The sequence below is a fragment of the Typopeltis vanoorti genome, chromosome 22, assembly GCF_054136105.1.
Source record: "Typopeltis vanoorti isolate ZY-2024b chromosome 22, IOZ_Tvanoo_1.0, whole genome shotgun sequence".
In the NCBI taxonomy this organism is placed as follows: domain Eukaryota; kingdom Metazoa; phylum Arthropoda; class Arachnida; order Uropygi; family Thelyphonidae; genus Typopeltis; species Typopeltis vanoorti.
The window spans coordinates 68,924,374-68,948,481 of record NC_143570.1 but is presented as its reverse complement, the minus strand read 5'-3'; the positions used below and the strand labels follow the sequence as shown (position 1 = coordinate 68,948,481).

The 24,108-nt window shown below is 34.7% G+C and overlaps 1 long non-coding RNA gene across 1 annotated transcript in view; it reads left to right on the top strand.

Moving 5' to 3' along the window:
• LOC150094477 (uncharacterized) overlaps positions 1-24,108 on the top strand; it is a 211,177-nt gene that overhangs the window by 150,504 nt on the left and 36,565 nt on the right. The window lies entirely within an intron of this gene.

The window sequence follows — 24,108 nt, the reverse complement described above, 5'->3', positions numbered from 1 at the left end:
GTAAACAAACAAAAAAACTGGTTTCTTCCTTATTAAATTTCATTTGCGTTACATATGTTATTTAACTTAGATACAATGAATATTAAGCAAGGCATCTTTGAAAATTCGACATTTTAAAAAGATCAAACAGTTATGTTTACAAATGCAATACGTATACATGTCGAAATGGCCAGAATAGAGATGTTTAAAAGGGAATGAATGCTAAGATTCAAAATGGAACACATCAAATACTAGCATGCAAATCCAGAATTAAAGTTTGGGTGAATGGTAAAAATGAGATAAGAGTCGAGTATAGAAACATTAATTCTGACTAATTAAAAATGAAAAGAGTTTTTTAGAGTATTTCAAATTAAAAGGAACCAATAAAATATTTCAAATTAAAAGGGCTGAGCCCAGATCTGAGCTCGCATAGAACAATGAAGGAAAGCATTTGTGTATTTTAAAGACAATATTTTCTTATTTGTTTGATATTTATATCGAGATAAATGTTGATAAATGAGAGGAATATGAAATATAATGTATCTTGTATAACTTTCACATAGAGAAGTTCACTGAGCTGCTGTTCTAAATGGCTAATTCGAATTTCTTCTGAGGAATTAGTTCTGTATCAATGTTCTATCTGATGCATAGCTAGTACAGATATTCTTGAGGTTTCGAATATTCCCCATCATGAAAATGAAAGGCGAAGCATATTTCCCAATTGACAAAAAGAAAATTATAATTATCTGGTTTGATCTGAAATTCAAAATTGTTTTTTTTATTAATAATCTTTAAATTAAACTTTCACCCAAGCAAAGTTAAATATGATGCTTATCCACGTAATTCATCTGATCTAGTGTTGCATAAATCCATTTACTACCATCCTAACTAAGAACCATGGATGACAGTGTCTCCATAATCTATTTCATCATAAAGACATGTGGATTAATACTTATATCCACATATCTCTACAGCTACTAAGAGATCCACTATCGTGAAAGCGTGAGTCAAAAATCTGATTGCCGCAGATCGATCACACTGTGCAGACATTCGTAGTGATCAGAGCGAAGTGACCTGGATATTCGTTCTGTCAGCATTTTAGAATTCCGTGTGTTATCCCAGGCTGGCAACCATAGTTGGACGTTCGTTCTGGGGAAACTCAAGAATGTTTACAGTCCAGATTTAAGTTACTGAAATGCTTTTATCTACTGCATGCATAAAGAAGTAACCAGTATCACCTCCTTTTTCAGTAGTTGTATTCGATTAGACATATAGGAATCCATACTTTCCTGTATTTACAATGGTGACTAATACGATGATAGATTAGCTAGGTGATAAATATATTTTCCTGTGGAATTTTCACTGTGAGTATAAGTGACGGTTGAAAATAATGTCTGATTTGATTATATTAACTGATAATGCTTCTTTTAAATAAAAAGTATCAGCAAAATTGCATTTTGTTTCGATTGGAAGGTCTTACATATCGGGATTAACACAGTTTCAAACAAACATACAAAACAAATAAAGAGAAACGTCAGTTGTTTTCCATTTAAAATAAAAATATTTCATAAATTGATTTTTTTGTTACTTTTGGAGAACTTGTTGCGGTTATTGCATATTACCACCTTAGCAACTGTGACATCAGTGTATTGCCTGTTAATTGCGTATGCTCATTTGGTCAGTTTTCAGAAGGTAAAAACCCTTCTATTTCCCACTGAGGCTAGATAACTCATCCTTCAGCAAAAGAACTCCTATTAAAGGTTCTTTGCTGCAAGTGTTTTCATCTAAACAGCATCAACGATACCGGCCTAAGAAGGCTCTAAACTTTAAAGGAAATAAATATGACACTTTTATTTAAATAACTTTAAAGCAAAGTATATTTAAAAGTGTGTTTTCGAGATATCTTTAAAATAGAAACACCATTATTTCAGATGTTTCGTTTTTCATAATTTCATCCAGAATTTTGGAAAATTTCTTCTTTCTTTCTAAACTTAAGAGAGCATCTACATTGTCCACACGCTTTAAGTTCATTCGCATATATTTACTATCATATTAGTCTAATTCTTTTCATAGCTTGAAGTGGTCAACCTATTGTGCTGAATCTATTTATTCCTAATCATTTCCCCTGCTCATACTATAGAACTTTATCCGTCTCATCATCATCAGCCAGAGAATAGACGTTTTTATTCTTTTAATGCGATGTATTCATTGTAATGCACTGTACATAGTAACAACCTCATATTGGAATATATTCTTCTAATATAGTGTTCCACATCCTCTTGAAATGTGTTTTACCAGAGATACTTGCCACATCTTTACTTATTTTTATACATATTTCCGAAACGTTCAGAAAATTATATTATTCAGTATAATAGACGAATTTGAAAAAAATTCTGTCTCCACTGTTGACACAGATTTCACAAGTTACTGCAGTAGCATTTTCTTATCTTTAGAATGTGACGTTGTCTTCAATGCAACATTAATTTTCTCGTGAATTCACATTAGTTATTCCCTGTGGTTATTTGTGGAAATTGCTCTAATTGAGACTAATTACAGCGACGGTTATTGAGCAAAGCGCAAAAAACAAACTGGCATCACTTCAATATTAACTACTTTTGAAAATGAAAATTTAAAATGTCATTTCGTTCATACATTGGCAAATACACAAAATAATAAATAGATGCTGTAAGGAAATAAGAAATACATACGAAATAAGTTACAATATTTTTATGAAATAGTTTAGAAATAATACGAATTAATGTATTGTAAAAAAATATTTTTTCGATCGAAAACAACCAGCTCTTTGTCTGCAACGTTCTGTCTGCAGCAGATAAATTCACGAGTTCTATCATCTTGCTGATCACGCCCTTGGGCGTGAAACGCCATCCTTTAGCTATGCCTCTGCGGTGCAAAATACGTTGTTGGACTCATGCTTAAAACCTCCGGCTCTGTTTCAAGAAGTGGTTCGCTAGAGGGCGCTGTAAATGTGAAGTGGAGACTCCTGCTTTACTTTGGTCTTTAATACTTGGTAAGTTATCTTCTAATAAAAGTTTATCACCGGCAGTCACTTGCAACACGAGTATAGTTGTCTTTCAAACTTTTTCTACTGGTAAATCCGCAGATGACTGATTAGGCCTATGCGTGACCCACATGACTTTTTTAAAAGATAGCCATTCCAGAAGGTACTAATGATCGAGAAGCAGTTTCCCATGTCTGAGGCTATATTTATTATTTCCTCCTCAGTTCTATGGCACGCTACACAGTTAAAATAATGAGATCGTGTAGATACTGTCTTTATTTTGACTTATCTAGAGCCACAGTTTGCAAGCTGTTTGTTATTATTTATTTATTTATTTCATATTTGCCTTGAGGTTACCTTGAGGCACTTATTTTACCCTTTGCATTTTCTTTGGCCTTCATTCATTTCCGAGAAAGGGATCTGTTTTTGATGGATCTTGCATAGGGATGACACGAAGAAATACGAGAAAATAGATAACAATTGCCGGAAATGAATGAAGGCCAAAGAAAATTTCGAGAGAATCTTAGATTCACTAGGACTGACCGAAACCATAAATAAGCTCATAAATACGTTGAAAATTCACAGCGTAAAATAACGAAGAATGGGAGTTAGGGAAACACTCGTATTATTCCTATTTTAATAATATAAAGTGCCATATTTGATAACGCACATTAAAAGTGTCCGCCTACATGCATACACGTTTGGTCTCATCAATGCCAATTGCCAACATCATATATTTGCGATTTTTTTTCAGATTTAAAAAAAAAAAAATTGATGTCATATATTTCTTAATAAAAGTAGATAATTAGTTATTTTATATTTTTGTTTTTCGATATTAGTAGTTCATTTTTACTAAGTCTAGTACTTTGTATGGCATTCATCATCAATTCTTGATAAATATCCTTGCTTTATTTATTTATTCTTATGGCAAAAGGAATACAGAACAGCTACAGGTCAATCTCCAGTCCAAGGCCTCCTCCGTAACCTTGTGGATGTCCTGTAGGTCATCACCGTGAAATTGGCCCCTTGAGCAGTTATTAACTATATGAGTAGTAGTCTTAGCGACGGGAGAACAATCATTATATGGGTGGTCTAACAGCATCCATTTATGTATTGTTCGACCAATATTCTCTCCACATGTCAGGTGTTGATGGCAGGACAGCTGAAGAGAGTTAGTTTATGGACCAGAAAGGCTTTCTGGATTTTAGGCGAAGACTAGGTTGATTTAAAGGAGTCTGGTGCAGGGACAGGAGTGCGTTGCTCATTGCTTTATTAAATTCTTTAATCGAGGCTTGTCTTCTCTGTATGTTTGGTGGAGCAATGTTAGATAGGACAGGCAGCCAGGAGAGAGGGGTGCTTCTCACTGTCTCACCAATTGTGCACATGGTAGAGTTTAGCTGGGTTTCTATAATGTTAGTGTGTGTACTTCTTTCCCAGAGAGAGGCACAGTATTCTGCTGCAGAGAATGCGAGGGCTAGTGCAGCACGACTTCTGCACCACAACCCCAGGTTATTCCAGCAAGCCTTGAAATTATATTGTTTCTCGTTTTAATTTTGTTGGACAGGTTGTTGATGTGCCTTTTATAGGTTAGGCTTCTGTCCAGGCTCACTTCAAGGTATTTCGGGTGAGGCTCGTGTTATAAATAAACCTTATAATATTTCAGCCTTTTTTTAAATACAGTATTATAAGCGTTAGGAAGAGAACACTAATCCAAACTGTGTCATAAGCTTATATTAGGTGTCGAAAATGAAAGTGGCTCCGGATTTAAGTTTCTTCTGGAAGCCTGCTTCAATCTGTGTTGTCAGGGTCAGGACATGGTCCCAGCTACTTCTTCCTGGCCTGAAGCCAGCTTGTTCCATTCGGAGTGCTCTTTCGATAAAAAAAAATTCACTAACACCTTTTTATTCCCGTATATAGGGAGTAAGAGAGGTCATTTAGCGCTATCCAACTTTTGGAGACTTAGGGGGTAGTTCAATCTCCACTGGTACCTAATCAGAGATAGCTGGCCAACGGCTATCAGTAATTAAGTGCCACTCAGTGAAGAGAATGGCTCAACAAGTGCCGCCATCTCGTGGTCCCTAACCCAAGCACATTATATTTAGTGTCTGAAATAGCGTGGGTTCTATGGCCGATTTTCTTGAGTTTACGGGATGAAAAACCCGAGTTTCCTGGAGAAAACACCCGCTTTCCCATGCCAGATCTCGAATAACTCGGGAACCGGTCGACAAAAGGCTTAGAAAAATTTCCTCTAGTCACCGACTAGACTCGAAATCAAGTCTTCCTTCGTGCGGTCAAGCGCCGTGGTATGCAAACGCCACATCCACTGAGCTACACAGGCTCATGTGCTCTTTCGATGAGTGGTGAAATTCTTTTAAGGAGAATTCTTTCAAAGAGCTTAAAGGTGGAGCCAAGCAAGGAGATAGGGGCTTTGGCTGCAGTTTTGATTAGTTTAACAAATCTTGGATAGTAGTTAATGGTGGGTGGAATTGCTCTAATGGTTTGCTCGATTTGTTTCTGAAATGCATTCCAGTTGGACGTGCGAAGGTTCCATCTAGCGATTGGTGTTCCGCTGATGACTATAAGGGAATCTTTTGAGGATGGTTCTGGTTGTTGGCAGAGGGTGGTCTTCAGAGTCTTTAGAGACTATGCACAGATCTGGAGTTTAGGTTCTGTTCCATCTGGCTGAGTGGAGAGTGACTTCCTGCTTGGCATCGTAAATCAAATACAGGTTATATGTATCCATCCAGATAACTAGATTATTATCGTCCCGGTTGTTAGAGGAATAGCCCCACATGGTGTGATGAGAGTTGAAGTCACCAACATAGATAGCAGGGTAAGATGGTGGTCGGTCCATCTGATCAGGCCAGGATCGCGATGGTGGTTTGTAGACATTTTAGATGGTGGTGTTTTGAACTTTAATATCCATGGAGTATTCTGCATCAGGTACATATTGGGTTATGTCCTTGAGGCCAGGCCGGATGTAGGTTGCCAGGCCATGCTTGGGATGGCAGTAATAAGACATGAGAATTAGGCATGGGATCTTTAGTCTGTTGAGTGCTGTGTGTCAGCACATGGGTTTCCTGGAGCGCCAGAAAGTCCATTGCTTTGCCTTTGGATATTTAGCCGATGACTTCTGCTTTGGATTTAGATACTCCTTCTATGTTTAAGGAACTTGAGAATCCTGAGAGAGAGAGTGTTGTTTAGGGGACTGTAACTTATTTTTCGAAGCCCTCCAGCCAAACATCAACGCGATCTTTCTTATTCCGAGCGACGATCGAGCCGGCATGGAGCTTTTTAAGTTTTGTATTCATCATAGTTGCTGTAAGTCCAGGAGGCTTGGTACCTTTGGACGCCTTGTTTGAGACATTAGCTTCATGTTACCTGTGATTCATCTCTGGGGCTTCTTTTGTCTGAAGCACCAGCAATGTACTACAGGGTAACACTACTGGCAGGGGTCGGATGGGAAGGCTGCCTCATCCCCCCCCCCCCAGTATCCTTTGCCTTATGTATAGTATAACATAATAGTACTACATACTTAAGTTTATATTATTGTCATCGTACATTCGCTTTTTTAAAAATGGAATTTTTTAATTGTGAGATCTTATATTTCTATCATCTATGCTGTTAGATACCAGTACACCCAGTCTTGCTCTTCGTATGTGTTTAAGTGACCTGACCGTATACCACTTTACATTAACTTTGCCACATATTCTTGAATTCTAATAATTTCAGGTTTATTTCCAATTCTAATATCTTAATTTAATATAATTTTACTATTTATTCCGAGCCTGTGTAGCTCAGTGGATGTGGTGTTTGCATACCATCGCACTTGGCCGCACGAAGGAAGACTTGGTTTCGAGTCTAGTCGGCGACTAGAGGAAATTTTTCTAAGCCTTTTGTTCCCTAGTTAGTCGATCTCTGGCACGAGCAAGCAGGTTTTTCCTCCCGGAAACTCGGGTTTTTCGTCCTGTAAACTCAAGAAAATCGACTGTAGAACCCACATTATTTCAGACATTAAATATATTGTGTTAGGGTTAGGGACCACGAGATGGCGGCACATTTTAAGCCGTCTCTCTTCACTGCGTACCACTTAATTAGTGATAACCTTGGGCCATCTGTCTCTGATTAGGTACCAGTGGAGATTGAACTGCCCACTCAGTCTCCAAAAGTTAGAAGGGGCTAAATGGCCTCGCCTACTCCTGTATACGGGAATAAAAAGGCGTTAGCTGATTTTTTTTTACTATTTATTCCAATCTGTCCACTCTCACGATTTTTTCTTAGACGTCTGATGTCATTCTCTGTCATTTATCCAATGTTTTATTTTTAATCTAGCTTTCAGTTCAGCTTCATAAATTAAAATTGATTTGATTACCTAGATTTTCACTGTGCTTCAGTTATTCTGCCGTCGTTTTCCATTTTTACTTTTCCTTCTTCACTAAAATATCTGAAATATTTTACTTGCACGATAGTTTTTTTTTTTTTTTCTTGAGGATGCAGATAATATTCACTACAGCGTGTTCTTTCATATTTTCATACTTGTCTTTTTATGTTTGATTTTAATATCAAATCCGTAACAGTACTTATTCAACTTAGTAATAAAGAATCCTAGTGACACGTAGTGGATTTATTTAGGAATAAATAAATCATTATATGCATGAAGAACTTACTTAAATATCTCAGATTTTAATATCACAATTAATGACACTTTCTTCATAATGCGATCAATACAGATGATGAATAACAGTGATCAAAGTAACATAAATTCGCATCTGGTTTTATAACAAACCACTTTGCTTAAATCAGCGGTTTCCAACTTGCGTTCCGTGGAACCCTAGTGTTCTTTGGGGTTTCGCAATAAAATTAGTTTTTGAGCTCTAATTAATATTTTAAAATAGGTCTGAAAAATGAATTTAAAGAAAGTTATAAAATTTTTCAATAAAATTCGTTGAATTAAGTGGCAGATGAATAAATCGAATACTTGCATTCGATTCTCCCACCGCTAGTTGAGACATACCCTGACGAAATCATCTGTAGTGAAGTGGGGCGTATCAGCTATAGATCGGTCGTTTTTGCACGCAATAATTTTGTGATGTCTTGTGTACTTTTCCTATAAAAATAAAGTGAACATCGTATTAATTTATAATATTACGATTGTCAGCTCAGCTAACGCCTTTTTATTCCCGTTTATACGGGAGTAGGCGAGGCCATTTAGCCCTATCTAACTTTTGGAGACTGAGTGGGCAGTTCAATCTCCACTGGTACCCAATCAGAGACAGATGGCCCAAGGCTATCACTAATTAAGCGGTACGCAGTGAAGAGAGACGGCTCAAATGTGCCGCCATCTCGTGGTACCTAACCCTAACACAATATATTTAATATCTGAAATAAAGTGGGTTCTACGGTCGATTTTCTTGAGTTTACAGGACGAAAAACCCGAGTTTCCGGGAGGAAAAACCTGCTTGCCCGTGCCAGAGATCGACTAACTCGGGAACCGGTCGAAAAAAGGCTTAGAAAAATTTCCTCTAGTCGCCGACTAGACTCGAAACCAAGACTTCCTTCGTGCGGCCAAGCGCGGTGGTGTGCAAACGCCACATCCACTGAGCTACACAGGCTTCCATATATTACGATTGTATATACCAGAAATAAAAATGTCATGGATCGTCGGTTGAGAGAAGGAGAAGTGTAGAAAGCAGTTCACATGTTTCTATCGACAAGGAGACTGGCAACTCGGATACTGACCAAAATATAGATCATGGCACTAACATTACTTGTGTAGCAGATGAATCGAGAAAAAAGGAAGTGTTGTTTGTCAATATGAAACATCGCTAAGTCACAGATTTTCGCTATGCACTGTGATAAAAACAAAATACAGAAGTTGGTGCCACTCATGAATTAGAATTCAGCTGTCCACAATTAAGTTAAATTTTGAAAGAAAAAGTTTAATCCTTCGCATTAATTACCAGTTTGAATTAATAATAATTGTTTTTTCCATTATTCATTTTTTTTCATTTTCAAAAATTTTGTTTTATTTAATTTGTTTTATTTATAATCAGTAAAAATTGTCAAGGTTCCAAAGCTTTTTATGAAGGTAAAAAGGGTTCCGCGATTAAAATACGTGGGGAACCGTTGCTGTAGATCATTCCCTCTATAAATTTTCCACTACTGTTCTGTCACTGCTTAATTCATTTAACAGTGTTTCCAGTTAATTACTCCAGACATTCAGAATATTTTAATCATCAGCTTTGTGTCATTTTTCATATGTGATTCCTATCGATAAACTCTCATTCATTTTGTCAGTCTTCATCATATTTATTTTCTATATTCTTTTGAAAGAAACGTATGACTTTTATTGAGCTATCTTTAAGCACAACGTAACATTCTAACATTTCTCTCTGTATTTTATCTACACACTTATTTTTGAATTTATTTTTTCTTTTTCTTTCTTTCTTTCTGTCAAGAAAAAGAATATGGCTTATTCTTTTCCATTGCATTCTTAGAGATTGCAGAGTCAATCAGGAAGTTCTGTTTTTTTTTTTTGCAGATAACTGTAATAATTTTTACATCATGCTTCCCTGGATAACTGAGCAGAACCGCTCATATTCCAGGGGAAAAGCATTCACCGACACTGCCCTGATGGAGGCTACGCCGGAAAACACCTATCCGGGGAGACTCAAATTGCTCTCTCTAAAAATTAGGCGATCCCCCAGATGACTCCCTACGAGTGACCGAAATATCGTCCAAATAAGCTTTGAGGTTTTTCTGGTTACTGTGTTTTCGCTTCTTGTTCTATAACGAAAACAGGTGGGCATTTTTTAAACCTGCGAAGAGCCCTACCATATTGACATTTTATATTTTATACTGTTACTGTGTTTGTCTTATTAATAAACACAGAATACACTTTAGTCTGCTAAGTACGATATGGCCAACGCATCCTCGTTCATTCGGTATCCAGGAGTGGATAACAGTTAGGAGGTTACACCATGAGAAAGATGAGGATTGTCTTTTTTTGGGGAGAGGGGGGCAGAAACCTCAGTTGGGTTTTTGCATTTTTAGCAAGCTTTGTATAGGAAACGTCACATTTCTCTAACTTTCACCCTTGAGCTACGCCTATATTACGACACATACAAAAATATCAATATGCCCGATGATAAAAAACTCTTGTTCCTGCGACATTTAGATTAGTGATAATTAGATCAGTGGTAGCAGTACAATATTTCTCTGTGAAGGCCATAATTTTAAGTGCTTTTAGCAATAAATATTCATTTGTAATGACAAAAAATATATATTCGTTCCTAGCAATAAACATAATATGCATAGCTCATAATAAAGATATTTACCGGTTAGAATTGTAAAGAAATGATGCCAAATTGATAAGTTCGGATGAACTTATCAATATGGCATCATTTGAAGTTTATATTTTATACCGTTATTTGTGTTAGCATGTCTTATACGAAGAGCTTTTTGTTCGGAAATTCGATTCATTCTTCGCCTTAAGATAGACCGACCAGGAAATGCACGAAATTACATGTATAGCTAACTCTTCATATATGATTAGACTACCTATTCAGTACATTTCTGTGAAGCCAAGTTATTTTGTGGCAACAGATAATTGACCTCTGATATGTGAGGGACAGATTAAATTGATAGAATGAACATATTTGTAGCCAGATGTGAGTATTAGTTCCAGTAACTGCCGAGAGATTCGTCTCTGAAAATACTGCAATAGGAATTCTGAAATTCGTAAAGTTAATATTCTTCTTATTATTTTGCTATATTTTGTCGCCGAAATTAACCTAACGATAGTTACTTAAATTTTTTAAGTTTTGTATGTTCTAATAATATCGCATATGAGAAATATCTTTACTATTTTCATCAAAAACTGCGAGACACAAGTTATTTCAAAATATTAATACATCATTTAAGCCGAGAAATAAGCGGGAGTGCCATTTTGCCTGGCAGAAAAATTTGTACAAAATTTGTTTTTTTCCATATTTAGTTTTCTATTACATGATGGCATTTTTAGAAGTTAAGAAGTTTTTCTTAAAATAAGGCATGACCATTTTATTCTTAATACAATTATAGCTCCTTCTACCGCAATTGGATTCACAATGTGGAACATCCTTCCCGAATCCAGATGAAAAAGGTTTTCATATAAGCCAAGAATTCGAAGGTTACTGGCAAGAGTAAGAATATACGTTCAGAGCAAGCCTTCATTGCTGCTCACATTGAAAGCTTACAACTTACGGTTTCTAATCCTACGGTAGACAGATATTTGTACATATCTTTAGATGACAGATGATTTAATCTTTCGGGATGAGTCCACTACCCTGTTTACTTCGAGATCCCTAGTGGATTAAAATTACTATGCCTCCTCTGTAGCAGATTTTTCGAATTGTTCTAATTCATAGCCCATCCACTGTATAATATACAGCAGGTTTACATAATTCCATGGAAAGGACTGTCATTAAAAAATTCTTGAAATCTGTAAAAGGAAAACACTACTCCAACCCCATAAAAGAGAAATTGCGTAGTTTATCTCATATGAAAGAACTTAAAACTAGTAGTCAGTTGATATTCAATGTAAAGAACGTGGCGTTAAGTAAATAGCGCTGCAAGATAATTTTTTTTTCCACGATCACTTTCATATTCCGAGAATCATTTTACTCAGAGAATACCTAAAGTTGTATGCCTATGCCTGTTAGTGACACGAGATTAATGGTTAGTTAACTGAAAACTTTGCGATAGAGACAAAACGTGTCTTTTTCATGCACTTTTAGACCATTAATAAGGGATAGGCTCTTCACACCTGCATTGAAAATCGTGTGTGCTAGTCCTGTATTGTACAAACTTTTCTCCAACGTCTGCCTTTTCTTTAAAACAAGTATGACTGCAGACTGTGCGCTGGTTACTTTTCCAAGATATACTTTCAAGAGCGATGTCTGTTGCTCACACCAACTGGGAGTTATTGGTTTCCATAACTTCTTAAAGTGTGATAGGTCTCATCCGTCACCACAGAATTCTGTGTAGCCATTCATATAAAATAAGGCTGTTCTATTTCTGCAAGAAATTTACACACCTTATGGGAAAACACCTACAGTGTTTCCCTTAGCACTGCGAGTCGTATTCTAACTTGGACATTTAATTTCTCATATGGTTCGCTACTTTCCTGCTTTGTACCCTCGTAAACATTTCTGTGACTGTTCAATAGGTATAGTCAGAATGACACCATTAGTCTGCCTTAGCTACCAACGTTCCGCCCTACTGGAACACTGACGACTTTTTGACCTTATGCCCGCTTTGGAATTCGTTCACAACAGCTCCAGTCGCAGCCTTTTAACTAATACCATTTCACCGCTTGCCTTGCATTCCTGTTAGAATCTCATGAAAGCTAACTACTGGAACAGTGGTAACTATATGAACAACCTTATCATGCGGACTTGGGCGATTTCAAGCACATCACAACATAATAGTTGACAGTTACTGGAAATTATACTTTCGAAGATGAAGTACAGATATAGAACTATTTCCCATTTTGTAAACACTCGCTATATAGCCAGGCCACTTTTTTCATCGTGCAATACTGCTTATTTTCAAATGTTTTCAAATGAAGATGAGTTAGCCCGACTCATAAGAAAGTAAAGTTTTTCGAAACTCGAATTTTTGTTCCCTCTTTATTTCACTTTGGAATTACGTGCCATTTCCAAGTTGTGTAATAATTATAAAACTATCTTTTGAGTCGAAGACTATATCTCTTCCCTGCTGTGGTTATCTTGGTATATACGCAGGAAGAAATGAATTCGGCAACAGAATCAGAAAAGAGAAAAAAACGGAGGGATTCAAAATAAGTTCTTTGTACCTCAAATGTGAAATTGCGTTGTTGCTTACTCTCAGGTAATGTTGTAACAGCAGCTGATGAAAAACGATTTCTATTGTGGTCAATCTCCCTTAAATACATACGAGAATGTTATACAACCGCTGGTGCCATATTACCTCGTTCTTTCTTTCTTTCTCTTTTTAGTTAACTTTAGAAATCGTGAGTGGAATTCGAATCAGTAACCAGTTATATTATTAAATGATGCAAACCGAAATGCCCAATTTCAGAAAGAAAGAAAGTGCTTACTTTCTTTCTTCTATTAAATAACATCCTGTATCAAGTTTATTGCTGGAAAATGCACTTCGACCAAATTCTCCTCCATGAAATGAATGATCATTTCGTGTAGGGGTTTCAAGCTATCGTTTGAAGCTTATGGCATAAACTAGCTTTACATCGACTTTGATCGAAATCATCTGAATTTCCCCAAAGATTTCTTTTCTCGTTGCTTAATCATCTATAGTTAGTCCTGTGGGCATATAATGCGCTTTGTGAGAAAGATTATGATAAATTCAGGAGGAGAAAAAGAACTTCGAGTTTCAAAATAATGTAAGAAATAAAAACTGTTAGGCTCTTTTAAAACCTGCCTTTATTCAATACAAATTAAGCTGAAACTCCTACTTATTCATGCAAGAAATAAAAAAAAAACCTTAACTTTAAAAAATTCACTTGTTTCTTTTGCATAAATGTTATATTGTTTACGGCTCGTGGGAGTTATCAATAGTGAAATTTACGGCTCTCGAGAATTTAGCCGCAAGGTCTCGTAAAAATAGATTAATGAGATATTAAACCCTACGGTAAATGTTTTCGATATAAAGGAGCGAAACAGGGCAGAACCCTAAGATGATTTTGTTTTATCTCTTTGCGTTCTAACAAAGTATCATCATTAATCACGGAGGTTTTAAAGTCTTAATGATTAATGAGACAACTATGTTAGACTAAAGCTAGATAAAATGAAATCAATAATTCAGGAATGATCTATTCCTTGTCCGCAGCCATTTTCTTGAAAACAAAGAAAACTAAATTCTAAAAATATAAGCATTTAGGTATTTATTTATACGAAAGAAAACTACATCCGAAAATTTTCACTCAGTAAATAAGCAAACTTTAGAAACAATCTTTCACTAATTTGCAGACATCACACTGAATCGTATACTATTTTTTATAATATCTACTTAATTTTGTAGTTACTTAAAACAAATTAATAGATTACTCATAATTAAGTAAAACTGGTTTTCCAAATTGATAATTAATGTTAATCACAGATCGTATTTACGGACGATTCTGTTCAATTGTCTCTATCATATTTCTAGTTTCAACAGAGATATGATGGAATCGGTTTTCCCGAGTGAAATTAGCAGGTATAACACACACACGCAGAGAGAGAGAGAGAGAGAGAAAAAAAAACATCTTGTTTTTCCAAGAAAAACTGAATACTGTACATTGTGAAAGAATTTTCGAATGATACAAGTATTAAAAATACAGTGAGCAACAGAGAATACGAAAAGTTTATCGAAATCACCAGAATAATTTATTGCCGTTTGTTTTTATTTTCTGTGACTTTTTTTAACGAATTGCAAAACTCGGATTGCATTTTGCAAGTTTACATAAATGAGAGCAAACAGGTGTTCCATCAGCCCTTGCTTACTTTTGAACAGCAGTTTTTTTAAATGACTTTTAAAAAGACTTTTTAAGCTTAATCAGCAAATAGTTTCTACGAATATTTTGTGTTCCAGCTTTTTAAAAATCCATTTTTATATAAAAAGAAATCCAGCTTTTTAAAAATCCATTTTTATATAAAAAGAAAATAACTAAAATGGTTTCATCTGCCAGTAAACTTCATTAAAAGAAAGAAAAATAATATTCGTTACTATTTTATATCAACTTAGTTTGTTACTTTCAAAACTATTAATTTTCAAAATTAATCTGAGTTCACAAAAAATACATCTATATTCCGGCATGTGTCTTCTTGATATTAAATCACTTCAGTCTCCGAATTCTGTGCAATAGGCTGTAATATATTTTTTTATTAATTCTTTTAAGTTAGGAGTTCCACTGGCATGAAAGCCCAAGAGCAGTTTAACCTTTTAGAGTACTTACAACTTTATTCACTTTTGCCAATATACTTAAAATTAGGATAGGGTGACACTCCATATGAGTGGGTGAGATCACAAGTCAGTATGCTCTGATAACTTAAAAGGCCTGCTTAATCGTCCATGATCAATATCATTCTAAAACAACGCTAATCTTTGGAAGAACCTTTAATTACCAACTAAGGTCACTTCATCCATTTCATACGGAAGTTTCTGACCTCCCCTCACTTTTTTTTTTAATTTATACCACAACCAGGCAAACTGACAAGAAGACCGAACACAGGCAATTAATAGTCACAAAATATTGGCTCATAGCCTTTTTCTTTAGGCCGTAATTCCAAAATAACCAATCCCGTGCTTCATCTCACTATCTATAGCTTATTCTTTCGGTATGATCAACTTATTTCGAGATGGTACTCCCATCGTTTTTTTCATATATATAAAAATCGTAGAGTCATGGTTATTAAGAATATTTTTTTTTTCCTTTTTCCCCCAAACTATTACATTAAAGCAATAGTTTCTTCGACCGAACTAATCCAAACACTAACTTGATAGAGGGACTAAGAGCAACAATCTAGTAAACGTGATGTCACACATCGGTGCTCTCCAGAGTAAAGCCAAATCTCTTTCTTTCACTTTGAGCACTGTCTATTGATTTTGGCTATAGGACATTCATTCTTTATAGTTCTAAATGTTGGTATTTTTTGGACTTTATTAATATTTATATTTTTCTTATTTTTGTTTCAGGTTAGTGTTTGGAGGTATCGTTTTGAACAATGTGACTCAATAGCTAATTTGTTAGCCCGTTAGAAAAAAAAGATCGGACATTATCTTCCACTTTAGTGATATATCTCACTGATGCTTTTAATGGTTTATACGATTTTTAAAACACTGAGTTTTTTAAGAAGAATTAGTATTGTCATTCTCATTCTATCTATTACAGTTACTTTTTCTGCAAGTTCAAATCATGTTTCTCGTCAGAGACCAATGAGCAACACCTAGACTACTCCATTAGATTGTTTCATAGATATTTTTCGCAATCAAAATTTCGGTGCATATATAAATGATAATTAAGAAAGAAAAGAGAAATAGTTCTTCCTTCCCAAAAAATCTTATCAAAAGATGCAATAAATATCCACCATTACTATTTTAGAACAATATTTGCTTATTTTGCAAAGGTCAGAAGTTTACGTAAATGCAAACCGTTAACATGATGAATACCTCTTCTGTTGAATTATTTCGACAGCTAAAGAGCATCCTCTTTGGTCTAATCTCTCTCTCTCGCGGGCGCGCTGTTGTGCTCTATCGCTCTTAATTTCGTCAATGAAGATTACTGAATTAAACATTCGTTTTTCAATAATAACAACAAAATTGGTCGCATTCGTATTTTTGATTTGCACACAAAATAAACGGCTGGAAGTTTTAAAATCACGCAGCAGAGAAGCATGACACTCGTTGCTTGAGCTGCCTTTCCATCGAAAACAGCGAAATCTGTAACGTATTAAAGGTTCATCCAAAAAGTCTCACTTCTTATGTTGCTTAGAAACACATATACAAGCTCTCTCTTTCTCTCTTAAACATACAGTTAGTATTTGAGAACTTGAATGTTCCTTTTTCTATTCAGCAGAACCAATATTCGTTGATATCATATACAAGGTAACCCATTAGTCACGAAGGGATTTAAAATATGAATAACTCATGACTAATAAAAAAAAATCTCCAGGTTTGTAATTTATTATAACAAAAATAATAATAAAAAAAATAATAACCCCTTCGTGATTTCAAAATTCAAGTTGCAAAGTTCATGCCGAATCACTTTTCTACATTCGGTGAGAGAAAAAACGAGAAAGCTAAAGAAAAAGTCTTTCCAGGCGTTTTCTCATAATCAATATATTAAAGAGGAATCAACGATTTCGCAGCTTCCGTGTTTTTTTTTTTTTTCCCTAAAGAAGTTCGCAAATGGTGAACACCATCCTTACTGCATTTGCAAAATGATACAATCCGAATGATGAGTTTACATTCCGACTACAATGTCGGAAGATTTTATGAGCGTTGAAACTGTGGTAAGTTAAGCGGTCTTACACATTTAATTTTTCCCACCCAGAAATTCTTGAGATGATAGGATAATCATAGATGCAGCAGTTTGTTTCCCAAATTATTACACCAGAGCCATAGTTTCTTCTGGCGAACTAATCTAAACTAAGTATCGATTTCAGTTCGGTATTATCTTTTATCATTTTCGAGATATTTTAGTGGAAAGTGTTAATAATTTTATAACTGTAACCACTATAAAATTAAAACTCACAACATCAAAGAATGAGTATACAACCAAGAGTGTATACTCATTCTTGGACCTTTCGTTAACACGTACACGCTAGATTATCTCAGCAAAGCATTCTAATTCACATCCGTCTATGATGAAAAAAACCTGTATAAGATAATTTTATTACTATCATTCCTTGATTTTCTTGTGGAGCTTAAAAGAATCGCGGTAGTTTTTTTTCTTTTTTGTAAATAATGAATTTAAAAAAAAAACTAATAAATTTGTCTCAGATTTTAACAAATACCGGAAATAATCACTGTTTTTACGCACATCAAATCGGACATAAATATCACAATGGAGCGTTTCAAATGGGAAAAAAGTTTTTATTTAGCAACAAATCTACATTTTTCTAAGTGAACCTGTTTATGTCAGTAGACAATAAGTCGAAGAACTCAAGCCTTATTGTATAACGACGTTCTTTCATTCAGGCATTCAACCTTTAGTCATACATGAGTCAAAAGGTATAAGTCATCTTTGCAACGTTTTACTTCGCTTCTTTTTAAAGAAAAACACAATTTGATTAAGTGTGATCACATCTGCTGCAGACCTGGAGAAATTTAAATTACAATTTCTACACGTGATTTATTATATCAACAACCGTTACTAGCAGATGTCTTTGAAATTGAAATTCAATATTAATATATCTACATTTATTACGGAAAAAGAGAAACTAAACAACATGTATAGCCTTAAGACTGCATGTCGTTTATTTCTGCCAAGATAAATTATGATAAAACCATTATGAAGCATAAACCTCTTCTATATTTCTAGATGAGGCAATATTTTCAACACAAAATGACAGGTGACTCATTCAGTTAATTATAGCTCTTTTATCTTTGGCAGAGGAATTCCATTCTTGCGTAAATTATTACTGCATATCTTCCACCTAATTCTGTATTATCTTTTCTATTCTATCATAATTATCTCAATTTTTCTTCTTGATGTTCCAATTTGTCTTCATTCATCTGACTATTTTCCAATTTCAAATAGGAATACACACGCCGTATACTCGTATTTGTTTATTTTCATTATTTTATCTATGAATTTTTTAGCTTTTAAAATAGATTCTGGAATATTTACATGAATACACAAGTGTAGAGTAATTACAGTAATACACAAAGCATTCATATTCATGATTAATTTTGTCACTCTTTCTTATAGAGATTTTGTTCATTGCGCTTTTATTAATATGCTATGTCCATACCGATTAATTATATACGAGGTTCAATAAAAACTTGTCGGAAAGCAATTACAAGAGCTATATTAAGTCGATTCACGATAAGTACTCATAGCTACAAGCAGTTAGTTATTATTAGCATGCAACCCATTATCTTTCTTAGCAATAAATGCCTTGCTAGTTAAATGACTCGGGCTCCGCTTTATCATCTAATATTATATATGAATACCACTCACGAAAACTTAGAGAACATTTCATAATTGGGATTAAGGTAAGAAATACACGATCCAGAAATTATGCTCCAAATATCAATCATAGAACTCTTGCAAGCTGCAGCAGGTATTCGGTTAACAGGATGATGGTCTCAAACTTTGCGATAAAAGTTCTACCAACTAGTCAGCCGAACAGCCTACTCTGCCGACTAGTGGTTAGCGTATTCGCTTTCCACCCAACAAGCTGCGGGGTTGAATACCTCTGTTGGCATGGAGGCTTGTGTTTTTAGGTAGGCAAGAAGAAGAAGATTAATCAGCCTTCTCGGGCGAAGCATTAGTTCTTGAATTGCACCTTCTGGTCATATCAGAAGCTTAGTGTCATCTATGCACCTTCAATATATACTGGCAATGGACTTAGGAACGATTAATTTCTACAAATTAGTCCGCAGAGATGTTATCTGCCAATGATATCCGACTATCATTCCTCCCTGAATTTCTGTTCACTATTTCCATAAACTCATCGTTCGATATACAAGATCGAAAAGACTGCCAAGTCATTGATCTCCTTCACAGAATCTGCATATTCCGCAGTCAGGGACGCTTTTCTTTGGTAGTGTATATGTGATAATTATGTATCCATTCAAAAAAACAAATATGATCTGATGTATTCTGTATGCTTTCTTTATTCGCCCTAGTTATCCACTTCACGTTCATTTCTTTTCTTTTATTTTACAACCAACTGAATTGTGATTTACGCGTCATAGGCTAAAAATTCAAACTTTGTCATGTTTGTCAGATTCTAACTTGTTTGTATTGGCAGTAATTATTAGCGTTTCATTTGCCCTTTTTCGGTAAAAATTTCAAAAGCGTTTCATCATGAGTTCATCAAACTTTTCTTTAAGAAGAGTTTTTAAGAAAAAATCAGTAAGAAGAAGAGAAACTCTTCGCTAGCATTGAAAGCCAAACAAAATAAGCAGAATATAAAATTTATCAGAATGTGTATCCTTTATTATTTCAGCGTTTATGTACAGCCTTTTTAAATTAAATTTAAGTTAACTCGAAGAGTAAATATTAAGACTCGACTCAGTTCAGAAGCAACCACACCACTAAAGCGACATTTTTATTCATTGCATTTAAAGAGATAACACAATTTATAAATTGCAGATGACACATCTCCTGCTAATACAGAGTTCCTCAGACAATTGTCGGCAGAGTTATATTTTACTTTATTTCAAAGCTACAACTTTCGTTACTGATAAGTGGTATCTGTAAAGAGATTGTGTTGTTTTGCGACTTTTACTGCATTAAAAAATGGTTACTTAAGCAAAGAAGGAGAGGCACACGTTACAGTCAGAACATGCACAGATAATATACATACCGGCCACTGAATTAGAAATCATTGAGAAGATGTTCATAAATATCATTTACGTACATATGCTTGCAAAACAGTTACTTCACCACGTGTTAGGCAACTATTTAAAATGCTGCTAGTCAGTAATTGTAACAGTGTTGATCACAATGGGAAAACAAAGGATCATTCTGAGTTCGATAAAGGGCTTATTTGTGTGTGTGCCTGTCTAGAAGGACACACGCTTTTGAAAACGGCAGAGCTGACTAGTGTCTCAAAGGGTAAGATATCAGGGGTGTTTAATCAGTGGAAAAATAACTAGCATTTCTTTTCTAAGAGACGTAAATGTCTTAGAACCACAGTTACTGTGGCTCTAAGACAATCTGTCAAGATCGTCGTTGTGTGAGAAGGTTTGTACGGACAAACGGAACTTATTTTGAGCAGTAATTAACCGAAATATTTAATGTGGCTGTTCCTCACCCATATCTCAGCGAACGTATGCGCAGGAAATTGAAGAGGATCGGTACTGGCAGTCTCTGCCTATGTGGAAATCCCTGATTTCTAAAAAAAAATTTCTAATTCGGTGGCCGATATGTGTGTCTGTGAATTAGATATTCACTTAGATCATACAGTACTTTTTGACACCAGAACATGAAATACTGTACCTATAGTTTCAATACAAGAAAACATATATATTGTGGTGAGACTCCCATATGCATATTTTAAGTTTCAATTTATAATATGCCATATTTAGTAGTCGAAGCAGATTATGCTGACAACGCTAGACAAGAAAGGAGAAAAATCGTACAATTTCTTTCCTTTATTCTAAATTCCTCATTTGAAAATGGAAATCAAAAGGGTAATATTTGGACGATATTACCAACATGGCTTTTTTTTTACCATATCAGCTGTAACTTAACATTTCTCGATCAGTATAGAATGGAAGATATAAGAATACACAGAGCATTCAGGAGTAATTATTATTAATAGTATGTTACGCTTTGGACCTCGGTGAATATAGCAGGCAAAGGATAACTAATGTGAAAATAACACTTCCTAAGTATTATATGTAAACAGATAGGGATTATTTAATGATGCCAAAGCTGCTAATATTATGAGATGAATAAACCTGATTTCGGGGAATAAAAATATGATTCTCAACAATAGAAAAATTTCGATATCTCCAGTATGGAACTGGAAACGTCGCTTTCCTTTGAATAAATAAATTTATAGTTCCTTATAATTCCCGTCAGGAACCGTTATCCGTTCCTGTCGGGATCAGAACAACTCCACTCTTTCTAACCAAAGAGTGTTGTTGCTACAGACTGCGCTTATATACAAATTGTTTTGTTTATAAGATCTGAGCAGCATTTGAATTCAGTTATCTTTTAATTTTGTTTATAACAACTAAACATTCCGAAATTAGTTTTCATTTAATAAAGCCTCCATTTAATGAAACCACTTTACTATACTACACATCAATTTGACTGGTTATTTCAAAACTTTAATAAAATAACGATTCATTAACTATTTAATTAATTACATTTATGACAGTTAAAATGTCTGTACTTTAGAAAAATTCAAGCATGTTTTTAAACAGCAAAATATTCCCAATTATTGCCTAATAAAGTACATATTTGTTTCTAAGTTTGACATGGCTGGAAAATGTTTATCAGTCCATGATAATCTCATCGCTCGAAATTAGTTTGTAAACATGGAGAAAAGTGCTAGTTTAGTCACTGTTACCTGTGTGAACCATTTATTGATAATGGACAGAAGTTATTTATATTGCTATTATGATTATTATTCTTGGAGATTCTAAGGTTTATTAACTGTCAAAAAGAAAATTAGTTGCAGTAACACTTACCACAGAATCTGCCTCTTGCCTCTGTGTCGTCTTCCTCTTCAGCCAGTGATCTGAAATTATTAGAGAGTAAGCCAGTTGAAATCCGACAGTTGGTAGCTGGTGATAAAGACACTGCAATCCCAATGGGACTAATTTGATGTATCTTTCACACGCCTGATGCAGCTTAAGAAGTAGACGATCTAGTGGGTACAAGGAGAAATTATTTCAGAAAAGAAGGCGCGGTTCTCTTATTAAAATCGTGCTGTGTGATTTCCAATGTGTATATAAAAAGAAATGTCTAAGTCGAACATGTGTACTATAACCGTAAAATCTTTTTTGAAACAAAATCATCATTTTGACCTGTGATAACTGAAAAACATCCAAAATAATTTCGGTATTGCAGCTTCACATCATTGATAACGATAGAAATTTTGATGATGAGACAGCATGCTTAAAATGTATCCTTTCTGGAAATATTTAAATACTGCACTATTGGAAATATGTGTACGCAACCATTTAAGTGTTTTTCGTATAGCTGATACGACACTCTTGTGAGTTGATTTTTTGCCTATGTCAGGTCTTTCCATTACTGATGTGCTGTTTGTCCTATTCATCACCAGTAAGTTCGCTACATTTATAACCATTTATATTATTACTACTTTCTGAACACATTTGAAAAATAGATAAAAATATAACTTTTGAAAGCTGTTCTCATTATATTCACATCATTTGTAAGAAAAATGAATGTCGTCTGAGTAAAACTCAATATCCTTCATTACTGAATATAGCTTAAGGATAAATTATGCGATCATTTTCAATTTAATCGTATTACGTTTGAAACATCAGCGTTTCATTACATTTGTATCCCTTTCCCTTAAAATTACATGTTACATGTTGGTGTTATTATTTTCTTGGAAAGTATGTTGAAATGTATGAAGTAAATCAATACTGCCAATCTTTCCCTTAGATATTACACTCGAACTGCTTAAGTTTCAAGAACAAACTATAAGCATATGATTTTCAATTTTCAATTTTTTCCGTGTTTATATTTCTGATTATGTTTTATCAAATTAATTATATATAATTTTATAGAACCGAAGACTTTTTTTTTCCTTAAACAAATATCAAATATATCCCATGCATTTTTTTTGTCAAACATTGAATACGACATTGCATATAAGCAAAATATTATCATGAAACATGTTACGTTTATTAATATTTTTGTTTTTATTTCATGTTACTGAAAGACAAAATATACATTCCTAAACCGAAATACATAAATATATTTGTACATAATTAACATATGTATTAATCATGTATAGAACAGCAAACGTTATTATTTATATGAGTATAGCCCTGTACGACACAACTTTGCTTATTGGAGGCTTGAACAAATACCTTGTTTCATCAATGGAACAGGGTTTCTAAAAGGGATTCGAACCCAAATATATCCAACCCACAGGATTCGTCTATACTGACTGAGCTACGGAGGATCGTATTTGTTTAATTGTTTATTTATTTTTAAATATTGTTTTCATTAGATATATGAGGAGCCAAAGTTTTTAGTGGTTGTTTTCATTGGTTCAACAGCTTTCTCTCTAATTCTAGAATATATGGCGTCCCGAATTTAATCCGGGACGTCTTTTATCCCCGAATTTACGCGGATGTCATTAGACATCCGCGTAGTTCAGACATTCGTATTTCAGGAAATGACTGGTTTGGATGATTTGCTTACATGATTACAATATGATTACATGAGCACAGTATTTAAGGTATTTAAAGAAGTTGTACCAGTGACCTTAACGCAGAAAGAGCAGTAAAAGCATCACACAGCAGCCAACCTCCCTCATTGGAATATATCTTGAAAATTTCCAATGGCTCTGAAAGGCGTTTTTAAATCTGCATAAATAGCTGGTGGCTCAAACTTATATGGAAATCGGATGGTTAAATGCGAATTTCGATACTGATTTAGTGGGTATTGTCTGCACGTAGTCATTTTAATAAGCGGTTTGGAAGAAATGAGTCTGTCCCCCTATAGGGAAAATAGTCATTGCTTTGCAATTTCAGTAACTTATATTTATGCTCATACTCGATCTACAGCAGTAGAAGTTCGTTTAAAATTATATTATATAGTCATTTTTCATGCCAATCATATGACTTACACAATAGTCACTGCTAGCTACAGTGCAGTTCGGAGATACACTTGATGCCAGTTGCTACCAATGCATTCGTTTATAGAA